Source organism: Danio aesculapii, chromosome 4 (genome assembly GCF_903798145.1).
Source record: "Danio aesculapii chromosome 4, fDanAes4.1, whole genome shotgun sequence".
Classification (NCBI taxonomy): domain Eukaryota; kingdom Metazoa; phylum Chordata; class Actinopteri; order Cypriniformes; family Danionidae; genus Danio; species Danio aesculapii.
In genome coordinates, this window is record NC_079438.1 from 14,910,502 (window position 1) to 14,934,593 (window position 24,092).

Consider the following 24,092-nt stretch of genomic DNA (forward strand, 5'->3'; position numbering starts at 1 on the left):
GTAAGAGCATCCCATCCACACAACATCTTGCTATAAAACAAAGCAGAAGGTGTGGTGACGGAACTCCAGGTTGACAGAGCCTTGTCCTTGTTTCCAAACAATCAGGCGGCGCCGCTTCAGCGCTGGGATTCAACTGGAGAAAGGTTTGTGTTTTAAAACGTTTACAAATATAAACCGATTTAATTAAAGTTTGCTGTTGGAAATATTATTTTAACCCATTTATACAACGTAGTACTTCTTTATTCTCAGTAACCGAGAGCTATTGTTTGAATAAAGTAACAAAAAAGTGTGTAATAAGTGTTTTAATGAAACCTTTACCTGATTTCTTTTTGTTAATTACACTCATATAAAGAAACTGCTGAAGCAAGTGTTGAAGAGAAGTTATTTTGTTTCTGTTCATTGTTTTATTTATTTAAACAGGATATTTTTATTGTTTTGTTTATTTTAAACAGGATAAAGTGTCCAAACATAGAGAAAAACTCCTGCTGAAGCGACTGACCTCCACACTGTTATAAAGATGGTGTTTATTAAAGAGGAGAGTGAAGATGTGAAGATTCAGAGTCAAACATGAAGATCTGCAGGAACAAACAGGTTAATTTTCATTCTCAAAGACCAACTCAGTCATTTGATCCTCATTCAGATATAATTTAATAATAAGAATACTAAATTAAATCCATCTTGCCGCACTGAGTGTGCTGCCTAGTTCTCCTAAATGCACATAAGCACTCATTGAAAGACAGGAATGAGTTTCTCTCGTCACTTGTTCTCATGTTTTTTGTCATTCTTTTATGTATTATTAGTCTCCCATTTTCTCTACCTTCTTAAGGTTATTGCTTTTCTTGTTCTCCTGCTCTTTGTAAAGCGTCCTTAAGCACTGGCACTATATAAAATAAATAAAAACAATAAATTATATCTGCTATTACAGTGATAGCGTTGGCTTAGTACTTTCCATTTACATATGTCACGTTGATCACAATTCCAACTTATTTATGGGTTTAAACTTGTTTCTAGTAGTTGTTACTAGTTCTCACAGATAGTATCTGAGTTAGAATTACCTCATTATTATAATAACTAATTGCCAGGGCTATTGTGTTTAAACAGGGTTTCCGCAGGGTCTTAAAATGTCTTAAATTCCAAAATCTAAATTTTAGGCCTTAATAAGTCTTAAATTTACTGAAATATTGTGTTGTAGGTCTTAAATCTTTTTTAAACAATCTGTCCAAAACCCATACAATAATGAACAATCCATCTTAATAAAACTTTAAACTTTTCATTCAAAAAGGTCATTTTAACTTATATTCCTTACAATAACATTTGTTTAAACGTGCTCCATGTATTTTCTGCTGAGGACATCAACCTGGACAGATTGTTGTGCATAGATTTAGTTTATTATAGTTTTAAAACTTTTAAAACATTTGTTCATTTTTTATTATTTTTTAAAGAAAGTTTATTCAGGAAAAAAGTGTATGGATACAAGTAAAGCTTGCTTGTTATTACACACAATTTAAAATCTTTTGCTAAGAAATATCTAAAATATATATATATATATTTTTTATTCATTTATAATTGTATAATTAAATTATATTTTTTGATTGGGCAAATAAAAATCTTTTCCATTTGAAAATTCCTTAGCCTTTATCCATTTATTAGTCTAAAAATTCGGTCATAATAGTCTTAAAAATGTCTTAAAGTCTTAAATTGAACTTGGGGACACCTGCAGAAACCTTGGTTTAAAGTATGTCAGAAAGCGTGGATGCCCCCAATATTAAATATGTTGAATGAAATGGACACTAAAATAATTAATTATTATAAAACATTGTACAGAATTCTAAACTATATGATGATGTTGTGGGGCGACGTGAAACAAAATGAACATTATAGTGGAACAATAACGTTTAGCATTGCACTGACTACAACTGGCCAACAAACTAGTCTAAATGACTTTTGCTGCTTAAGAAATGGATTACAGCATGCTGATGATATGCAAACATTTGAGTGTAAAGTTCATCACTATTGACTATATTCTTCACGTACCAGCAGGCGCCGCCATTGGAATCTTTTTGCTTGAGACTTTTTTTAAGGAATAAATTTTTATATCCTAAAAACAGTGTTATGCTTCTTAGGCATGGGACGATAACCGTTTTTAAGGTATATAGCGGTTTGAGAAAAGTTTTCCAATATTTTCTGCTGTACCGTCCCTAAGGTATATGTAATTATTTTTTTTTTTACATTTTGTTTTAAGTTTTTCTGGAGATAAATCCTGGGTTATCTGTAATCATGTTCCACACTGCTCATGCTATACCTGGGGTTAACAAATAATCCTGGGTGTTCATTAACAGACGTTTCACATTCACAAACCCCGGGTTAACATTATTATTTGTATATTTATGTTGTCACTGTTCCTGATTGGACAAACAGCAGGAAACCTTTTTAGATGGCATTTCTGCATCTTGTTGGGTGTATAAAATATCATGTAGGTCTTCAGCTAAGCCTCAGGACATGCACAAAGACAAAAGTACAAATAAATGAAAACAAGTAGCAAAGTATGTCATCTCGCCGTCTCCTCATCACTTCAGTTTACAGCAAACATGGCATTAAGCATTTGCATAAATTATATACAATAAAGTAAACTCACAAATATAAGTGTGAATTATGCATACTTACTATATACATGCAGGATTTGTCTCAATTGGGTCTTCCAAGCAAGAGGGAACACAACACGAGTAATCTAGAGCGAGTGCATTTGATTATTTGCATTTAAAGCCACAGCCAGAAAAAAAGCTTGGTTTTCCTCTGACCCCCAAAGTTAAATATTCAGCAAGGTATATGATCTGATTTTGAGCCAAAACCTCTTACATCTTGTAAAAAAAAGGTTCATTATAGAAACCCTTTAAAGAGATAGTTGATGCAGAAATGAAAATAGCCTCACCATTTACTCTCCCGCATATTGTTTTAAACCTTTATGAGTTTCTTGATTCTGTTAAACATAAAATAAGATATTTAAAAAAAAATGCTACTGGCCTACTGTGTTCCACAATAAAGGAAATGTTTAAAACCACATGACTGAGAGTAAATGGTATTGGTAAATGGTCATTTTAATATTTGGGTGAAAACATCCATTTCTTGCTTGTCGCTTTGTGCCTTAATACTAAAGTTTACCTTTTTTTTAGACTTGATGGTGCTAAAAGAAGAGACTCATCAACAGAATGAAATAGAGGAGAAACAGCAGTTTGAGAAACCTCAAGAAATAACGACTGATGAAAAACCTACACTGACTAAGAAGACTTCATCACACGGAAGACCTCGGAAATCCAAATCTGGGTGTAATTTTAGCTGTAAACAGTGTAGAAAGAGTTTCAGTCAAAAGTCGAACCTTGATGTTCACATGAAAGTTCATCCTATGGAGAAACCTTACACCTGCGAACAGTGTGGAAAGAGTTTTGGTCAAAAACAAAGCTTTAAAGCCCACATGAGAATTCACACTGGAGAGAGGCTGTACACATGCCAACAGTGTGGAAAAAGCTTCTATCATGCAGGAAACTTGTCAGTGCACATGAGAATTCATACTGGAGAAAAGCCTTACTCTTGCCCTCAGTGTGGAAAGAGTTTTAAGCAAAATAGCAACTTTAAAGTCCACATGAGAGTTCACACTAGGGAGAAACCTTACACCTGCGAACAGTGTGGAAAGAGTTTTAGTCAAAAACAAAGCTTTAAAACCCACATGAGAATTCACACTGGAGAGAGGCCGTACACATGCCAACAGTGTGGAAAAAGCTTCTATAATGCAGGAAACTTTGCAATGCACATGAGAATTCACACTGGGGAGAGGAAGTACACATGCCAACAGTGTGGAAAACACTTTTATAATCCAAGAAGCCTTGCACTGCACATGAGAATTCACACTGGAGAGAAGCCTTTCAGCTGTAAACAGTGTAGAAAGAGTTTCAAACAAAAGGCAAACCTTGATGTTCACATGAGAGTTCACACTAGGGAGAAACCTTACACCTGCGAACAATGTGGAAAGAGTTTTGGTAAAAAACAAGACCTTGAGATCCACATGAGGATACACACTGGAGAGAAACCTTACACATGCACAGAGTGTGGTAAAAGTTTCACATATAAAAGCGCACTCAAACACCACATGATAAGTCACACCGGAGAGAAGCTTGCATGTGCTCAGTGTGGAAAGAGCTTCACAACCAAAGCTAGCCTCATGAACCACATGAATGGTCACAATGGAACCATAGTGTTCACATGTGATCTGTGTGGAAAGAGTCTCACACGCAAAGACTACATTAGGCAACACATGAAGACTCACTCAGGAGAGCGTTTTAGATGCAGTGAGTGTGGAAAGGGCTTTAACCGTAAAAGAAGCCTCAGCACTCACATGAAGCTTCACAATGGAGAGCAGCGTCCTCAAAAATCAGTCCTTGTCCACACAAACACAGGTATATTCAAAACGGCTGCTTTTTCATGTAATTTGGCTGTTCATTCACGTGAAGTTTATTTATAAACTATTTTTGTTTTCCCAAGATTTCCATGTTTCCTCCCACAGTCCAAAAACACACGACCTAAGTAAACTGAACATTCTAAATTGGCACCATAGTCGAGCTCTTAGTAAGCCGTATATCTCCTTTAGCAATTCCTATATTTGTCATTAGAACAGAAACAAGTCAGGAGAGTTCATCGAGATCTACCTGAGCTCAAATTCCCCTCTCACCCTGTTTACGGGAGGGAGCCCAGGGCTCGAGGATCTTATAATCTTTTAAACCACACTAAACTGAGTTAAACTGAACTGAACTTAAACACTGAAAACTGAACTGACACTTCCAATATACTATGACTTTTTATGTGAAGCTGCTTTGACACAATCTACATTGTAAAAGCGCTATACAAATAAAGGTGAATTGAATTGAATTGAATTGAATTGAATTATGAGCTTTCAGATTTGTGTCAGGTTATGAGATTTTGACTTGATCAAATCTTGATGTGTTGTGGGTAAGAAATGAAGACTTTGGTTACAAAACACGACATATTTATTTGATGGACTAATTTGAGAAAAGAAACAAGTTTTCTTTCTGTAGATAACTGGTTGCCTTTAAAGATACGTTCATGTGAAAACTCCCACATTACTACAAATAAATCAGTGTATGGGAAACCCAGTGTCGCTATTGTGAATGAGAACATTAGTGATTTGTTAGCTTACATGCTAATTTCAATACTCAACAGACTACTGAAGGACTTTAGCTATCTGTTCATTCAAATTATTATTAATATGCAATACATATTGTACTGATCATGTGCACTGCTAGATAACATTGTGTGCTGTCTGTAAGTGGTGTGTGTGTAGGTTATAGTTTTAGGTTTATGTTGTTAAGGTAAATAATTTAAGAGTAACAAGTTATTTAATTAAACATTCTGATTGGTTTATATATATATATATATATATATATATATATATATATATATATATATATTATAGGTGGGCATAGATTAATTTTTTTAATCTAGATTAATGTAGATTAAAATAGCTCATTTTAATTCTGCCGAAGGCATTCAGAATATGTTTGCTACCCAAATAATAAATCTTTGAGAATGGGTTTCTCGAGTCAGGCAGCGCATTAGACCAGGGGCTCATCTCCTATTTCCAAAATGCATCACAAACTGCTTGAGAAACTGTTCTACTATGATAATTGGTGATGAAAATAAATGATGTTCAATAAGATGTACTCGTGTTTACTAACTATTTATTCAGCTAAACATGAATGTTGAACTGTAGGCCTACATAAGCTCCAAACAGCGATTTCATACTTGCTTTTGATGTACATACATACAGAAAATGCTGCTTCTCAATGCCAAGTTCACAGAGCCCTGATGGTGTGTCAAGGATTGAGCATGTTTACATGGGCAACAATACTTTAATACGATTTTAATATGATTAAAACAATACTCTGATTTAGAGTATACCATGTAAACAGAGATTTATGACTACCTTAATGCGACTAAAGTCATAACTGAACTAAACAGAAATGGAATTAAGACATGTGGAGTATGCAGATATTAGTGGCATTACTGAAGTAAACATTGCAATCAAACTATTACTGTCATGTAGGACTTTTCGCCATATTTTCTGACAAGATCCAAGACACAGGCGGCTGTCAGTAAAGGACCACACACACACACAAAACACGCACATACACGCGCACACACACACCGCGAAATGCGGAAGTTTTTTTTCTTTAGGTTTGGCGAGCGTTATTACATTCTACAACACTCTCACCAGTCCTTACTCCTTATTTGCGTCTAATACCCCAGTTTGTCACGGCGTATGAATGAAATATTCATGAATTAAAGTGAAACTGACGAACTGCAGCTAAAGTCAGGCATCCTGCTGATTTGATTCAGAAGGGCGCTTGTTTGTCAGACGGCTCATCGGTCAGGTATACATCCGCGCTAAACTATCAAGGTGAAAGTCATCATAGCTCGCGTAGAATAGACCCAGCTCCGAACCCAACTTTGAGAATAGATTAACGGCGATTATTTTTTTTATTGTGCGATAAGAGTCTTGCGTTAACGCAGCCATTAATGCTGATAACGGCCCAGCCCTATTATATATATTAGTGCTGGGCCGTTATCAGCGTTAATAACGGCTGCGTTAATGCAAGACTCTTATCGCACGATAAAAAAAATTATCGCCTGCTCGTATTGTGTGATTCAAGGCTGCCTTCACCAAGGACCTCAACCAGCGGAGGGAGAATATAAACCTGGAATGGGTTAATGTATGTCAGACTGACCAGAAGATAACCGCATTGTTTCACCACTATAGACTGTTAAGCCAGTAGATCTGTCTACGAATAGATGAATTAGTCATGAAGAAATATGGAGGCTGGATTTGGAAAGTGAAATTTTAATCAATAAATAATTATTATTCTTTATTCATCAAAGGTGGCGACTGCGCTAGATCTACGATTTAAGGCCCTCAAATGCTTGCCCAGAGCAGAGAGGGAGCCAGAGTGGGCAAAGCTAAGAGATTTGGTGAAGGGAGAAGAACCTGCTCTGCAGCCACTTGGGGAGGAGAACCCTGAACCACCCAAGAAGAAAACAGCCCTGCTACTGATAGGATCAGACTCAGAATCAGATGAGGAGACACCAGAAGACAATACTGTGGAGAGGTACAAGGTAGAGCCCAGTGCCAGTCTAGATCAGTGTCCACTGAAGTAGTGGTCGGAGCACACTGCGGTCTATGGTAAGATGGCCCACATTGCCCGTAAATACATTGGGACTCCTGCCACAACTGTCTCATGCAAGAGACTAGTTTGTCACCAGAAAATGTGAATAAGCTGGTCTGCCTGAGTGACTGGTAGAAGAAGGAGAAATAGAGATTTGACCTATTGAAAAAGCTACTGACTGTAAACAGTTCATCATGACCTCCTATGTAGGCCTACAGTTCAACATTCATGTTTCACTAAATAGACAGTTAGTAAACACAAGTACATCTTATTGAACATTATTTATTTTCATCACCAATTATCATAGAACAGTTTCTCAAGCAGTTTGTGATGCATTTTGGAAACAGGAGATGAGCCCCTGCTGTAATGCGCCCCCTGGCTTGAGAAACCCGTTCTCAAAGACTTACTTTTAGTCATTATTTAGGTAGCACACATGTTCTGAATGGTTTCGGCAGAATTAAAATGAGCCATTTTAATCTAGATTTAAAAAATTTATCTACGCCCACCTCTAATATATATATATATATATATATATATATATATATATATATATATATATAATAGGGGTGGAGCCGTATTCGAATACACACAAATAGCATATTTTTTACAAATACTTATTTCAAACAAATACTTGAAAAACTATTTGTATTCTGGAAACAAAGTTTAATGTATTTTATTATATATAAAAACTTAATATTAGAAAGTTGCGTTTCCTCATATGACTGCAGCACATGCCCGCATGAGTAGGCTCGGCTGAGTAAAAAAAAAAAGACTTGACTTCATCACTATTTTAGTTGAATAGATTTTTGTACCTTACCTGGGTTCTGGAGACAGTTTTGGGATGCAGGAAGGGAATTTGATCAGGAGCTGCATTATTGACGTCTGCAGTCAGGTGCTCTCATGTTTGTTTATGTAGCTCTATTAGTGTGGTAATTTAGACAACAGGCTGTTCACAGAGTAACGTTAACGTTTGGTTAAAAAGGTTAAAACAATGCTTGCGTAGTTGTGTCGAATTGTATGCACTTGTGGGAGTTATATGGTTCATTTAAATACTCTGTCTTTTGCAGACAGCAATAGGCTATAGGCTAGTTAACTTTAGCATAGCTTCTCGTCACTCATTAACTTAACTTAGTTGAAACTCGTCACATGGATTTGGGCAACCAAATAGAAAAAAGTGTGGCTACTGCAGAGCCATCTCTTGGTCCTGCATGTCAAAAAAACTTGCTCAAGTTGGCATGAGCTCCTTCTGAAGATACAGAGGGTAGGCAAATATCTCCCCCCTGTACATATTTAGGGCTTTCAGTAGGAACCCATGGTGACACACTGCATCCTTCATCTCTTCTTCATCCAGTTTGGAAGCCCTCCTTGATGTTTCCCTTGCTGCTGTCCACATGGAGTCCCCACATGTGCCTTTTCCCTGTGTCTATAAAACATAATAAACAAAACCATCAAATGAAACTCATGTTGTTAATATATTGCATTTATTCTCTCAAATTAAATAAAATCAAGGTTGGACTTATACTGTATAGTTGTTTTTGTGACTTAAACGTACAGTTCTCACTGCTTTTAGAATGGTGTCGTCAAATCTAGACAGCACTGTCTTCAGCCACAAAGAGCCCCTCGAAAAAGCAGGAGCCTCAGAGCTGAGAAAGAAAGAAAAACAAAATATGCAATAAATCTGTAAAGTATATAAAACGCATGACTAAAGTGATTAAGAATATACCTTGTCTCTCGGCGAAAGCAATATAGTTTTCTATTTCCATCTGCTATAACAGCCAACTTTTCAGGCATGCAGGCTGGGCAGGTGAAAGGTGCACTACAGCAGAGCTGGTCTTCCTCAAATGAAGCATATGGATATTCTAAGAAGCTGCACTGTAGTGTATCGCCGTTAATTTGTCCAGTCTGGAAGAGATGTCGAATTAGTTAAATACAACATGTGATGTGATGCTCTATCTGACTAGTAAGTAAAAATTCACAAAATTCGCAATTTAGCCACATAGACTCCTATTCCTCCCACATAAATATCAGTAATGCATACCTAGCTAACCACATAGAGACTGTGTCTGTTCCTCGTATTATTAGATCAAGAAACAAACGTACTGTGTGCTCCAGAAATAATCTATTAAGAATTAAACCAGAAAAAACACTAAAAAGTGAAAATACAAATTTCATGAAGCTTGGTCTCCTAAACATCAGGTCACTAGCACCTAAAGCACTTATCATAAATGAAATAATAACAGATAACAATCTTAATGCACTCTGTCTCACTGAAACCTGGCTGAAACAAAATGACTATATTAGTTTAAATGAGGCAACTCCTCCAGGATTCTTATATAAACATGAGGCTCGTCAAACTGGTCGTGGTGGTGGAGTCGCGTCAATCTTTAGTGATATTCTTAATGTTAATCAGAGAAACTGACTTATATTTAGCTCCTTTGAAGTACTAGCGCTTAATGTTGTCCTTCCAAACACTATGCAAAAACCTATGTTATCTCTCGCTCTAATCACCATATATAGACCCCCAGGACCCTATGTCAATTTTCTAAAAGAGTTTTCTGATTTTATCTCTGACTTACTAGTTAAAACTGATAAAATACTAATTGTAGGAGACTTTACATCCACATAGATGACGCTAACGACACATTAGGGCTCGCGTTTATGGACTTGCTGGTCTCACTAGGAATAAAGCAAAATGTTATTGGTCCAACTCATCGCCTAAAGCATACACTAGATCTAATTCTGTCTTATGGAATTGAGGTCATTGATGTAGACATTATACCACAAAGTGATGATATTACAGACCACTACCTCTTACTATATAAGCTGTGTTTACCTGAAATTAGCAGATCCGCTCCAATATATCGCCCTAGTAGAACTATTGTTCCATCCACTAAAGATGAATTTATAAATAACTTACCTGATCTTTCTCTACTTCGAAATACACCCGCAAACACAAATGACCTTGATGTAGTAACCACCAGTATGGATCCCATCTTTATTAGCACTCTAAATACTGTGGCACCCATCAAACTAAAAAAAGCTAGAGAGAATAAAACTACACCGTGGTATAATAGTCAAACCCGCGCTCTCAAAACAGCAACCCGTGCCCTGGAACGTAAATGGAAAAAAACTAATTTAGAAGTATTTAGAATTGCATACAAAGACAGTATGTCCAGCTATAGGAGGGCTTTAAAATCTGCCAGGGCTGAGCACCTCCGCAAACTGATAGAAAATAATCATAACAATCCTAGATTCTTATTTAACACCATTGCTAAATTAACAAATAATCGGTCATCTTTGGAACAAAACGTTCCACCGCAAATTAGTAGTGATGACTTCATGAATTTTTTCAGTGATAAAATAGAAGGCTTTAGACAGAAAATAGGAGATATTAAACTTTCTGCACCGCCTTATACTTCAGATCCAGTAAACACGCCTCTGAATCTAAATAACCTACAGTGCTTTAAAATCATAAAACAGGAAGAGCTAGACAAAATTATAAATAGCTCTAAATCAGCTACGTGTATATTGGACCCAATTCCAACAAAGTTACTGAAAGAATTGCTACCTGCTACCTGAACCTCTTCTTAACATTATCAACTCTTCTTTATCTTTAGGCCATGTTCCAAATCCTTACAAGTTAGCTGTTATTAAACCTATTACTAAGAAACCACAACTGGACCCCAGCAACTTAGCTAATTATAGGCCTATTTCAAATCTTCCATTTATATCTAAAATACTAGAAAAAGTTGTTTCTGCTCAATTATGCTCCTTTCTGCAGACCAACAATGTTTTTGAAGTGTTTCAGTCAGGTTTCAGAGCTCATCACAGTACAGAAACTGCATTAGTGAAAATAACCAACGATTTACTCTTAGCTGCTGACCAAGGGTGCATCTCGCTATTAGTTCTACTCGATCTTAGTGCAGCATTTGACACCATTGACCATGATATCCTTATTAATCGCTTAAAGTCTACAGGTGTCCAGGGACATGCCCTACAATGGTTTAAGTCATACTTATCTGACCGTTACCAGTTTGTGAATATTAATGGACAGCCTTCACAAATCAGCCCAGTAAAATACGGGGTGCCTCAAGGATCAGTTTTAGGCCCTTTGCTGTTTACAATATACATGCTACCCCTGGGAGACATTATTAGAAGACATGGGATCAGCTTTCACTGCTATGCAGATGATACTCAATTATATATTTCAACTAAACCTGACGAGACGTCTAAACTGTCCAAGCTAACTGAGTGTATTAAAGATGTTAAAGACTGGATGACCAACAATTATCTTCTCTTAAACTCAGACAAAACAGAATTATTACTTATTGGGCCTAAATCCTGTACACAGCAGATCTCACAACTCGACCTACAATTAGAGGGATACAAAGTTAGCGTTAGCTCTACTATAAAAGATCTGGGTGTCATATTAGACAGCAATTTAACTTTTAAAAATCATATATCCCATGTCACAAAAACTGCTTTCTTTCATCTGAGAAATATCGCTAAGTTACGAAGTATGCTATCCATCTCAGATGCAGAAAAGCTAGTCCATGCTTTTATGACTTCTAGGCTGGACTACTGTAATGCACTGTTTGCTGGCTGCCCAGCATCCTCTATTCTCTATCAGACGAGTCTTCGCTGAGGCCAGCTTCCAGCCTCCGCCACTGAGACTGCAGCTCTGCACAAGACGTTTGGCCAGCGGAGAAATTAAAATGGTCGTGCCCAACTGAGCCTGGTTTCTCTCAAGGTTTTTTTTCTTCACTTCCGCCATTAGTGAAGTTTTTTTTCCCTCTCCGCTGTCGCCACTGGCTTGCATGGTTCGGGATCTGTAGAGCTGCGCATCGTTGGATTTGCCCTTTAATATTTGGACTCTCAATAGTGATTATTAAACCACACTGAACTGAGCTCAACTGAACTGAACTTAAACACTACAAACTGAACTATACTGTTCCTATTTACTGTGACCTTTTTTATGTGAAGCTGCTTTGACACAATCAACATTGTATAAGCGCTATACAAATAAAGGTGATTTGAATTGAATTGAAAGCTACTGTTGGGGCTGAACAAAGAATGTAATAATAAAAAACTCATAAATTTACATTTTATGTAAAAAAAAACAAAAACACAATGTTGTGAAGCTATGAATGGATTATGGACCTTTTTAATGTTTTGTCTGAAGTGTAATCTGGATAAATAAGTGAATTGTATGAATTTTGAACAGTGTAATAAAAGAAAAAAAAATGGCAATGCCTGATCTCATCTGAACTCGGAAGCAAAGCAGGGTTGGACCTGGTTAGTACTTGGATGGGAGACCGCCTGGGAATACCAGGTGCTGTAAGCTTTTTGAATTCCTTCATTTGGCAAAAATATTCCTAAATAAATAAAAAATATATAAAAAACTATTGAGGGGCCTAGGGCATTGTTTCTGTCAGTGCTGTGTCAAGGCAAGCTGAGCGGCACTTGGCTCCTGGTGCTGCGCCTATTTTTAAATAGCCAACTCTTGACAGCTGCTCTCGCTTACGGCCATACCACCCTGGCAATGCCTGATCTCATCTGAACTCGGAAGCAAAGCAGGGATGGACCTGGTTAGTACTTGGATGGGAGACCGCCTGGGAATACCAGGTGCTGTAAGCTTTTTGAATTCCTTCAAGGAGGAGGACCATGGTAGCATCAAATTGCTGTCTCAGCGTAAAGTATCGGAACTACTCACTGATTGGTGTGATTGAAAACGGTCTCATTCAGTTCACTGCTTTGAAGCAAGGAGAGAAGAAAGAGGTTGCACCGATATTTGGACTCGGATCACTGGATTCAAAGTCCAGAGTGCTAACCATTACACCATGGAAACAAGACCCTTCTTATAGGCTATCTAATGCTCGGAAACTGGTGTTGAAACAGGCCTCTGTGAAAGCCAAGCTGTCCCTCAAAGCAAAAAACAACTGCAAGGGCTCGTCCAGTAAATGAAACTGGGACCTCTCACACCCGAAGCAAGAATCATACCCCTAGACCAACGAGCCAATAAAAAGCAGCAAGTTTACATGGCCACACTATCTGCTGACAAACCGGCATTCTCTGAAAATGGCCTCTGTCTAAAACCTCAACGCCCTCATAAAACATGAGACAACTGTACGGGCTCACCCGGAATTTATACCTGGGAGCTCCCGTGGCACGAGCGAGAATCATTCTCCTAGAACAGCAAGCCACTGTGCAGGGAAGGTTTTATGTGGTGATACCATCTGCTGACAAACTGGAATTCTTCGAAAGAAGATTTTATGAAAGCCATAACGCCCCCCTGTAAAACACAAGACAGCTGCAAGGGCTCATCCGGGATTTGAACCCAGGACCTCTCGGACCCAAAGCAAGAATCATACCCCTAGACCAACGAGCCACTAACAGTGAAGCTTTCACATGGCATCAGAAGCAGTGCATGGTTGGAAATCTTTATGTAACAATTGAGTCACAACATACCTTCAAAATCTCATGCGTTGAAGCAGGGTTTGTGCGTGAATTCTCCCACCCAAAACCAGACTCGCAGCCCCAGACCAACAAGTTGAGTCACTCGTTTACTTGAAATTTTTTGTTGTCCAGCTGTTTCAGTGAGTAAATTGATCTCATCAGTTTCACAGATTTATGCTGCATGGCAAAACCACACATCATGTTACATAAGTGATTGCTGAAGGAGGACCGTGGTAGCATCAAATAGATGTCTCAGCGTATGGTATCGGAACTACTCACTGATTGGTGTGATTGAAAATGGTCTCATTCATTTCACTGATTTAAAGCAAGAAGCAAAGGCAGAGGTTCCACCGAGATTTGAACTCGGATAACTGGATTCAAAGTCCAGAGTGCTAACCATTACACCATGGAACCAAGACACTTCTTACAGGCTATCTAATGCTCAGAAACTGGTTATGAAACAGGCCTCTGTGAAATCCAAGCTGCCCCTCAAAACAAAAATCAACCGCAAGGGCTCGTCCAGGATTTTAACCCGGGACCTCTCACACCCTAAGTGAGAATCATACACCTAGACCAACTAGCCACTAAAACATGAAGTTTTCACATGGCATCAGAAGCAGTGCATGGTTGGAAATCTTTATGTAACAATTGAGTCAGTACATACCTTCAAAATCTCATGCGTTGAAGCAGGGCTTGTGCGTGAATTCTCCCACCCAAAACTAGACTCGCAGCCCCAGACCGACAAGTTGAGTCACTCGTTTACTTATAAATTTTTGTTGTCCAGCTGTTTCAGTGAGTAAATTGATCTCATCAGCTTCACAGATTTATGCTGTATGGCAAAACCGCACATAACATTACATAAGTGATTGCTGAAGGAGGATCGTGATAGCATCAAACAGCTATCTCAGCGTATAGTATCAGAACTACTCACTGATTGGTGTGATTGAAAATGGTCTCATTCAGTTCACTGATTTGAAGAAAGGAGAGAATGCTCACCCGGAATTTATACCTGGGAGCTCTCGTGGCACGAGCGAGAATCATTCTCCTAGAACAGCAAGCCACTGTGCAGGGAAGGTTTTATGTGGTGATACTATCTGCTGACAAACTGGAATTCTTCGAAAGAAGATTTTATGAAAGCCATAATGCCCCCCTGTAAAACACAAGACAGCTGCAAGGGCTCGTCCAGGATTTTAACCCGGGACCTCTCACACCCTAAGTGAGAATCATACACCTAGACCAACTAGCCACTAAAACATGAAGTTTTCACATGGCATCAGAAGCAGTGCATGGTTGGAAATCTTTATGTAACAATTGAGTCAGTACATACCTTCAAAATCTCATGCATTAAAGCAGGGCTTGTGCGTGAATTTTCCCACCCAAAACTAGACTCGCAGCCCCAGACCGACAAGTTGAGTCACTCGTTTACTTATAAATTTTTGTTGTCCAGCTGTTTCAGTGAGTAAATTGATCTCATCAGCTTCACAGATTTATGCTGCATAGCAAAACCACACATAACATTACATAAGTGATTGCTGAAGGAGGATCGTGATAGCATCAAACAGCTATCTCAGCGTATAGTATCAGAACTACTCACTGATTGGTGTGATTGAAAATGGTCTCATTCAGTTCACTGATTTGAAGGAAGAAGGAAGAGGTTCCACCGATATTTGGACTCGGATCACTGGATTCAAAGTCCAGAGTGCTAAGCATTACACCATGGAAACAAGACCCTTCTTATAGGCTATCTAATGCTCGGAAACTGGCGTTGAAACAGGCCTCTGTGAAAGCCAAGCTGTCCCTCAAAGCAAAAAACAACTGCAAGGGCTCGTCCAGTAAATGAAACAGGGACCTCTCACACCCAAAGCAAGAATCATACCCCTAGACCAACGAGCCAATAAAAAGCAGCAAGTTTACATGGCAACACTATCTGCTGACTAACCGGCATTCTCTGAAAACGGCCTCTGTCTAAAACCTCAACGCCCTCATAAAACATGAGACAACTGTACGGGCTCACCCGGAATTTATACCTGGGAGCTCTCATGGCACGAGCGAGAATCATTCTCCTAGAACAGCAAGCCACTGTGCAGGGAAGGTTTTATGTGGCGATACTATCTGCTGACAAACTGGAATTCTTCGAAAGAAGATTTTATGAAAGCCATAATGCCCCCCTGTAAAACACAAGACGGCTGCAAGGGCTCGTCCGGGATTTGAACCCAGGACCTCTCGCACCCAAAGTGAGAATCATACCCCTAGACCAACGAGCCACTAAAACGCAAAGGTTTCACATGGCATCAGAAGCAGTGCATGGTTGGAAATCTTTATGTAACAATTGAGTCACAACATACCTTCAAAATCTCATGCATTGAAGCAGGGTTTGTGCGTGAATTCTCCCACCCAAAACCAGACTCGCAGCCCCAGACCGACAAGTTGAGTCACTCGTTTACTTATAAATTTTTGTTGTCCAGCTGTTTCAGTGAGTAAATTGATCTCATCAGTTTCACAGATTTATGCTGCATGGCAAAACCACACATAATGTTACATAAGTGATTGCTGAAGGAGGACTGTGGGAGCATCAAATAGCTATCTAAGTGTATAGTATCAGAACTACTCACTGATTGGTGTGATTGAAAATGGTCTCATTCATTTCACTGATTTAAAGCAAGAAGAGAAGGAAGAGGTTGCACAGAGATTTGAACTCGAATCCCTGGATTCAAAGTCCAGAGTGCTAACCATTACACCATGGAACCAAGACACGTCTTAAAGGCTATCTAATGCTCAGAAACTGGTATTGAAACAGGCCTCTGTGAAATCCAAGCTGTTCCTCAAAACAAAAATCAACTGCAAGAGCTCGTCCAGGATTTTAACCCGGGACCTCTCACACCCTAAGTAAGAATCATACACCTAGACCAACTAGCCACTTAAACATGAAGTTTTCACATGGCATCAGAAGCAGTGCATGGTTGGAAATCTTTATGTAACAATTGAGTCAGTACATACCTTCAAAATCTCATGCGTTGAAGCAGGGCTTGTGCGTGAATTTTCCCAACCAATACCAGACTCGCAGCCCCAGACCGACAAGTTGAGTCACTCGTTTACTTATATATTTTTGTTTTCCAGCTGTTTCAGTGAGTAAATTGATCTCATCAGCTTCACAGATTTATGCTGCATGGCAAAACCACACATAACGTTACATAAGTGATTGCTGAAGGAGGATCGTGATAGCATCAAACAGCTATCTCAGCGTATAGTATCAGAACTACTCACTGATTGGTGTGATTGAAAATGGTCTCATTCAGTTCACTGATTTAAAGCAAGGAGAGAAGGAAGAGCTTCCACCGATATTTGGACTTGGATCACTGGATTCAAAGTCCAGAGTTCTAACCATTACACCATGGAACCAAGACACCGCTTACAGGCTATCTAATGCTCAGAAACTGGTGTTGAAACAGGCCTCTGTGAAATCCAAGCTGTCCCTCAAAACAAAAATCAACCGCAAGGGCTCGTCCAGGATTTTAACCCTGGACCTCTCACACCCTAAGCGAGAATCATACACCTAGACCAACTAGCCACTAAAACATGAAGTTTTCACATGGCATCAGAGGCAGTGCATGGTTGGAAATCTTTATGTAACAATTGAGTCAGTACATACCTTCAAAATCTCATGCGTTGAAGCAGGGCTTGTGCGTGAATTCTCCCACCCAAAACCAGACTCGCAGCCCCAGACCGACAAGTTGAGTCACTCGTTTACTTAAAAATTTTTGTTGTCCAGCTGTTTCAGTGAGTAAATTGATCTCATCAGTTTCACAGATTTATGCTGCATGGCAAAACCACACATCATGTTACATAAGTGATTGCTGAAGGAGGACCGTGGTAGCATCAAATAGATGTCTCAGCGTATAATATCGGAACTACTCACTGATTGGTGTGATAGAAAATGGTCTCATTCATTTCACTGATTTAAAGCAAGAAGCAAAGGCGGAGGTTCCACTGAGATTTGAACTCGGATCTCTGGATTCAAAGTCCAGAGTGCTAAGCATTACACCATGGAAACAAGACCGTTCTTATAGGCTATCTAATGCTCGGAAACTGGCGTTGAAGCAGGCCTCTGTGAAAGCCAAGCTGTCCCTCAAAGCAAAAAAACAACTGCAAGGGCTCGTCCAGTAAATGAAACTGGGACCTCTCACACCCGAAGCAAGAATCATACCCCTAGACCAACGAGCCAATAAAAAGCAGCAAGTTTACATGGCAACACTATCTGCTGACTAACCGACATTCTCTGAAAACGGCCTCTGTCTAAAACCTCAACGCCCTCATAAAACATGAGACAACTGTACGGGCTCACCCGGAATTTATACCTGGGAGCTCTCGTGGCACGAGCGAGAATCATTCTCCTAGAACAGCAAGCCACTGTGCAGGGAAGGTTTTATGTGGTGATACTATCTGCTGACAAACTGGAATTCTTCGAAAGAAGATTTTATGAAAGCCATAATGCCCCCCTGTAAAACACAAGACAGCTGCAAGGGCTCGTCCAAGATTTTAACCCGGGACCTTTCACACCCTAAGCAAGAATCATACACCTAGACCAACTAGCCACTTAAACATGAAGTTTTCACATGGCATCAGAAGCAGTGCATGGTTGGAAATCTTTATGTAACAATTGAGTCACAACATACCTTCAAAATCTCATGCGTTGAAGCAGGGTTTGTGCGTGAATTCTCCCACCCAAAACGAGACTCGCAGCCCCAGACCGACAAGTTGAGTCACTCGTTTACTTATAAATTTTTGTTGTCCAGCTGTTTCAGTGAGTAAATTGATCTCATCAGTTTCACAGATTTATGCTGCATAGCAAAACCACACATTATGTTACATAAGTGATTGCTGAAGGAGGACCGTGGGAGCATCAAATAGCTATCTCAGCGTATAGTATCGGAACTACTCACTGATTGGTGTAATTGAAAATGGTCTCATTCATTTCACTGATTTAAAGCAAGAAGCAAAGGCGGAGGTTCCACCGAGATTTGAACTCGGATCACTGGATTCAAAGTCCAGAGTGCTAACCATTACACCATGGAACCAAGACTCTTCTTACAGGCTATCTAATGCTCGGAAACTGGCGTTGAAACAGGCCTCTGTGAAATCCAAGCTGTCCCTCAAAACAAAAATCAACTGCAAGGGCTCGTCCAGGATTTTAACCCGGGACCTCTCACACCCTAAGCAAGAATCATACACCTAGACCAACTAGCCACTAAAACATGAAGTTTTCACATGGCATCAGAAGCAGTGCATGGTTGGAAATCTTTATGTAACAATTGAGTCAATACATACCTTCAAAATCTCATGCGTTGAAGCAGGGCTTGTGCGTGAATTCTCCCACCCAAAACCAGACTCGCAGCCCCAGACCGACAAGTTGAGTCACTCGTTTACTTATAAATTTTTGTTGTCCAGCTGTTTCAGTGAGTAAATTGATCTCATCAGTTTCACAGATTTTTGCTGCATGGCAAAACCACACATAACGTTACATAAGTGATTGCTGAAGGAGGATCGTGATAGCATCAAACAGCTATCTCAGCGTATAGTATCAGAACTACTCACTGATTGGTGTGATTGAAAATGGTCTCATTCATTTCACTGATTTAAAGCAAGAAGCAAAGGAAGAGGTTCCACCGAGATTTGAACTTGGATCACTGGATTCAAAGTCCAGAGTGCTAACCATTACACCATGGAACCAAGACTCTTCTTACAGGCTATCTAATGCTCGGAAACTGGCGTTGAAACAGGCCTCTGTGAAATCCAAGCTGTCCCTCAAAACAAAAATCAACTGCAAGGGCTCGTCCAGGATTTTAACCCGGGACCTCTCACACCCTAAGCAAGAATCATACACCTAGACCAACTAGCCACTAAAACATGAAGTTTTCACATGGCATCAGAAGCAGTGCATGGTTGGAAATCTTTATGTAACAATTGTGTCAGTACATACCTTCAAAATCTCATGCGTTGAAGCAGGGCTTGTGCGTGAATTCTCCCACCCAAAACCAGACTCGCAGCCCCAGACCGACAAGTTGAGTCACTCGTTTACTTATAAATTTTTGTTGTCCAGCTGTTTCAGTGAGTAAATTGATCTCATCAGTTTCACAGATTTTTGCTGCATGGCAAAACCACACATAACGTTACATAAGTGATTGCTGAAGGAGGATCGTGATAGCATCAAACAGCTATCTCAGCGTATAGTATCAGAACTACTCACTGATTGGTGTGATTGAAAATGATCTCATTCATTTCACTGATTTAAAGCAAGAAGCAAAGGAAGAGGTTCCACCGAGATTTGAACTCGGATCACTGGATTCAAAGTCCAGAGGGCTAACCATTACACCATGGAACCAAGACACTTCTTACAGGCTATCTAATGCTCGGAAACTGGCGTTGAAACAGGCCTCTGTGAAAGCCAAGCTGTCCCTCAAAGCAAAAAACAACTGCAAGGGCTCGTCCAGTAAATGAAACTGGGACCTCTCACAGCCGAAGCAAGAATCAAACCCCTAGACCAACGCGCCAATAAAAAGCAGCAAGTTTACATGGCAACACTATCTGCTGACAAACCGGCATTCTCGGAAAATGGCCTCTGTCTAAAACCTCAACGCCCTCATAAAACATGAGACAACTGTACGGGCTCACCCGGAATTTGAACCTGGGAGCTCTCGTGGCACGAGCGAGTATCATTCTCCTAGAACAGCAAGCCACTGTGCAGGGAAGGTTTTATGTGGTGATACTATCTGCTGACAAACTGGAATTCTTCGAAAGAAGATTTTATGAAAGCCATAACGCCCCCCTGTAAAACACAAGACAGCTACAAGGGCTCGTCCGGGATTTGAACCCGGGACCTCTCGCACCCAAAGCGAGAATCATACCCCTAGACCAACGAGCCACTAAGCCTTGAAGCTTTCACATGGCATCAGAAGCAGTGCATGGTTCGAAATCTTTATGTAACAATTGAGTCAGTACATACCTTCAAAATCTCATGCGTTGAAGCAGGGCTTGTGCGTGAATTCTCCCACCCAAAACCAGACTCGCAGCCCCAGACCGACAAGTTGAGTCACTCGTTTACTTATAAATTTTTGTTGTCCAGCTGTTTCAGTGAGTAAATTGATCTAATCAGTTTCACAGATTTATGCTGCATGGCAAAACCACACATAACGTTACATAAGTGATTGCTGAAGGAGGATCATGATAGCATCAAACAGCTATCTCAGCGTATAGTATCAGAACTACTCACTGATTGGTGTGATTGAAATTGGTCTCATTAAGTTCACTGAGTTGAAGCAAGGAGAGATGGAAGAGGTTCTACCTATATTTGGACTCGGATCACTGGATTCAAAGTCCAGAGTGCTAACCATTACACCATGGAAACAAAACCCTTCTTATAGGCTATCTAATGCTCATAAACTGGTGTTGAAACAGGCCTCTGTGAAAGCCGAGCTGTCCCTCAAAGCAAAAAACAACTGCAAGGACTCGTCCAGTAAATTAACCCAGGACCTCTCACACCCGAAGCAAGAATCATACCCCTAGACCAACGAGCCAATTAAAAGCAACAAGTTTACATGGCAACACTATCTGCTGTCAAACCGGCATTCTCTGAAAACGGCCTCTGTCTAAAACCTCAACACCCTCATAAAACATGAGACAACTGTACGGGCTCGCCCAGAATTTGAACCTGGGAGCTCTCGTGGCATGAGCGAGAATCATTCTCCTAGAACAGCAAGCCACTGTGCAGGGAAGGTTTTACGTGGTGATACTATCTGCTGACAAACTGGAATTCTTCGAAAGAAGTTTTTATGAAAGCCATAATACCTCCCTGTAAAACACAAGACAGCTGCAAGGGCTCGTCCGGGATTTGAACCCAGGACCTCTCGCACCCAAAGCGAGAATCACACCCCTAGAAGAGGTAAACTATTGAGGGGCCAAGGGCATTGTTTCTGTCGGTGCTGTGTCAAGGCAACCTGAGCGGCACTCGGCTCCTGGTGCTGCGCCTATTTTTAAATAGCCAACTCTTGACAGCTGCTCTTGCTTACGGCTATACCACCCCGGCAATGCCTGATCTCATCTGAACACGGAAGCAAAGCAGGATTGGACCTGCTTAGTACTTGGATGGGAGACCGCCTGGGAATACCAGGTGCTGTAAGCTTTTTGAATTCCTTCATTTGGCAAAAAAATTAATAAATAAATAAAAAAAAATAAAAAAGAGGTAAACTATTGAGGGGCCAAGGGCATTGTTTCTGTCGGTGCTGTGTCAAGGCAAGCTGAGCGGCACTCGGCTCCTGGTGCTGCGCCTATTTTTAAATAGCCAACTCTTGACGGCTGCTCTCGCATACGGCCATACCCCCCTGTGCATGTGTGATAGTGGTACATTCCAGGAAGTGTTTGGCTGCAGTTAGTGAGAGAGGCTCACCACATTTTCTTCTGATTAGTTTTATTTTTGACTCAAATACATTTTTGTTAAACTTTTTTTTGAGTTTGTTTAGTTTATCCTCCCAGCAGCGTGAGCTGTTCGGGAGGAGTGTTTTTTATTCCTATTTTTTTTGCAATGGACGGATCTACGGTGACAGACCTGGCAATGGTGGACGGATTTGAGAAGGCAAATGACAATGGACTGGATTGACGACAAAGACGACAAAGAAACAAACCGATCGGAGAAGGAAGCAAGGAAAAGGATTTATCTAAAAGAAGCAACTGTAACAGTGGATATGGGACAAACAACTGAGATGAGAGCAATGGATTTAATTAAAGCAGTGACGGAGAGGATTGGGGATGGAAAGATTTTGGCTGTAAGACCAAAACAAAACAAGGAATATGAAGTAACACTTGAAAGAGAGGAAGATGCTGATGTGTTAACAGACGGATTGACTATTAAAGGGATAAACTGTACAGTAAAGAGGCTACAAAACCGCGATTGTGTTGTCTCCTTCATGCATCTGCCTGTCTATGTTGTTGATATAGATATTTTAGACAAATTGGATAATTGGAGAGTTTGTCCCATTTCAAAAATTAAAAGAAGGTTTTATCCGGGCACAGATATTGAAGATGGGACGAGGTTCGTTAAAACCAGATTCCCCAAAGAAGTGGCGTCCCTCCCGTACAGCACAAGAATAGAGACAGCAGAAGGACCACAATACTTAAGGGTGATGCACAGCCATCAGGTGAAAACTTGCAGGCTGTGCATGAGCCCAGATCATGTGGTGAAAGACTGTCCAGATTTTAAGTGTTTTAAGTGCGAGGAAAGGGGGCATTTCGCAAGGGATTGCGATGCGGTGAAGTGCCCGGATTGTAATAAGGTTTTAAATAAATGTGAATGGTGGATGGGGGAAGAGGAGGAGGAGGTAGAGCAGCGGGTAGACAGACAGATGTATGAAGGAGACAATATACAGTCAGAGGACAAAACAACAAATCAAGACAGAAGAACAGAGTTTTGGTTTTGGGGAAAATTTTATAAAGTGGGTTCAGATTTTATATAGAGGAGCTATAACCAGGATAAAATGCAATGGTTTTTTAACGGACTGTTTTAAAATAACAAGATCAATCAGACAGGGTTGCCCGTTATCTGCACTTTTATATGCCTTAGTTGCAGAACCACTGGGATTAGCTGTGAAGCAAGAGGAACGAATAAAAGGAATAGAGGTAGAGGGGGGAGTGAATAAAATATTTCAATATGCTGATGATACTACATTAATACTACAAGATCTGGCAAGTGTAAAGCAAGCAATGGAAACGGTACAACATTTTTGCAAGGGTTCAGGAGCTAAAATAAACGAAGATAAAACAGTATATTTGAGATTTGGAGGAACTGAGGCTTTATCTGGACATTTTACGTTCAAGGAAATGGATGAAATTAAAATTTTAGGCATTGTAGTTGGGAGGGATGAAAAGAAAGCAGAAGTAACTACGTGGGAGGAAATGTTAGGAGGGATTGAAAGAAGGCTGAGGTTTTGGAAATTAATGTCTTTAACTTTGAAGGGGAGGGTTTTCATTTTGAATGTTTTAATGGTTTCTAAATTATGGAATATTTTATATGTGTCATCAATGCCACTGTGGATGGAAAAAAGGCTGAAAAAATGTTTTTTAGATTTTTTTATGGGAAGGGAAGCCTCCAAGAATACGCAACGTTGATTGGAGAAGTGGGCAAAGGGGGACTAGGTTTAATAGATGTGGAACAAAGAAAAAACAGCTTAAGAGTGAAAATGGTAAGGAAATATTTGGATGAAGATAATAAGGCAGCATGGAAAAGATTAATGGAATATTTTTTAAGTAAAAGTGGCAATTTTAATATGGGAGATAATATTTTATGGATGAGGATGAAAACATTCATGACAGAGGGTCTACCAGACTTTTATAAAGAATTGATTGGAGCATGGGGGAAAT

General features: G+C 39.8%; 1 protein-coding gene, 7 non-coding genes and 2 pseudogenes across 8 annotated transcripts in view; 4 read left to right on the forward strand and 6 right to left on the reverse strand.

The window, feature by feature from the left end:
• Window positions 1-24,092, forward strand: part of LOC130222028 (NLR family CARD domain-containing protein 3-like) — a 503,712-nt gene that overhangs the window by 280,816 nt on the left and 198,804 nt on the right.
• Window positions 518-4,918, forward strand: LOC130222093 (gastrula zinc finger protein XlCGF57.1-like; annotated as a pseudogene).
• On the forward strand, window positions 12,748-12,866 carry LOC130223921 (5S ribosomal RNA). Its single transcript, XR_008837029.1, has one exon. It is a non-coding gene; the product is annotated as a 5S ribosomal RNA (ribosomal RNA).
• trnaq-uug (transfer RNA glutamine (anticodon UUG)) lies at window positions 14,028-14,099 on the reverse strand. Its single transcript has one exon. It is a non-coding gene; the product is annotated as a tRNA-Gln (tRNA).
• Window positions 15,878-15,949, reverse strand: trnap-ugg (transfer RNA proline (anticodon UGG)). The gene has a single exon. It is a non-coding gene; the product is annotated as a tRNA-Pro (tRNA).
• On the reverse strand, window positions 18,689-18,760 carry trnaq-uug (transfer RNA glutamine (anticodon UUG)). The gene has a single exon. It is a non-coding gene; the product is annotated as a tRNA-Gln (tRNA).
• On the reverse strand, window positions 19,341-19,412 carry trnaq-uug (transfer RNA glutamine (anticodon UUG)). The gene has a single exon. It is a non-coding gene; the product is annotated as a tRNA-Gln (tRNA).
• On the reverse strand, window positions 19,993-20,064 carry trnaq-uug (transfer RNA glutamine (anticodon UUG)). The gene has a single exon. It is a non-coding gene; the product is annotated as a tRNA-Gln (tRNA).
• trnap-ugg (transfer RNA proline (anticodon UGG)) lies at window positions 20,533-20,604 on the reverse strand. The gene has a single exon. It is a non-coding gene; the product is annotated as a tRNA-Pro (tRNA).
• Window positions 21,743-21,861, forward strand: LOC130224057 (5S ribosomal RNA; annotated as a pseudogene).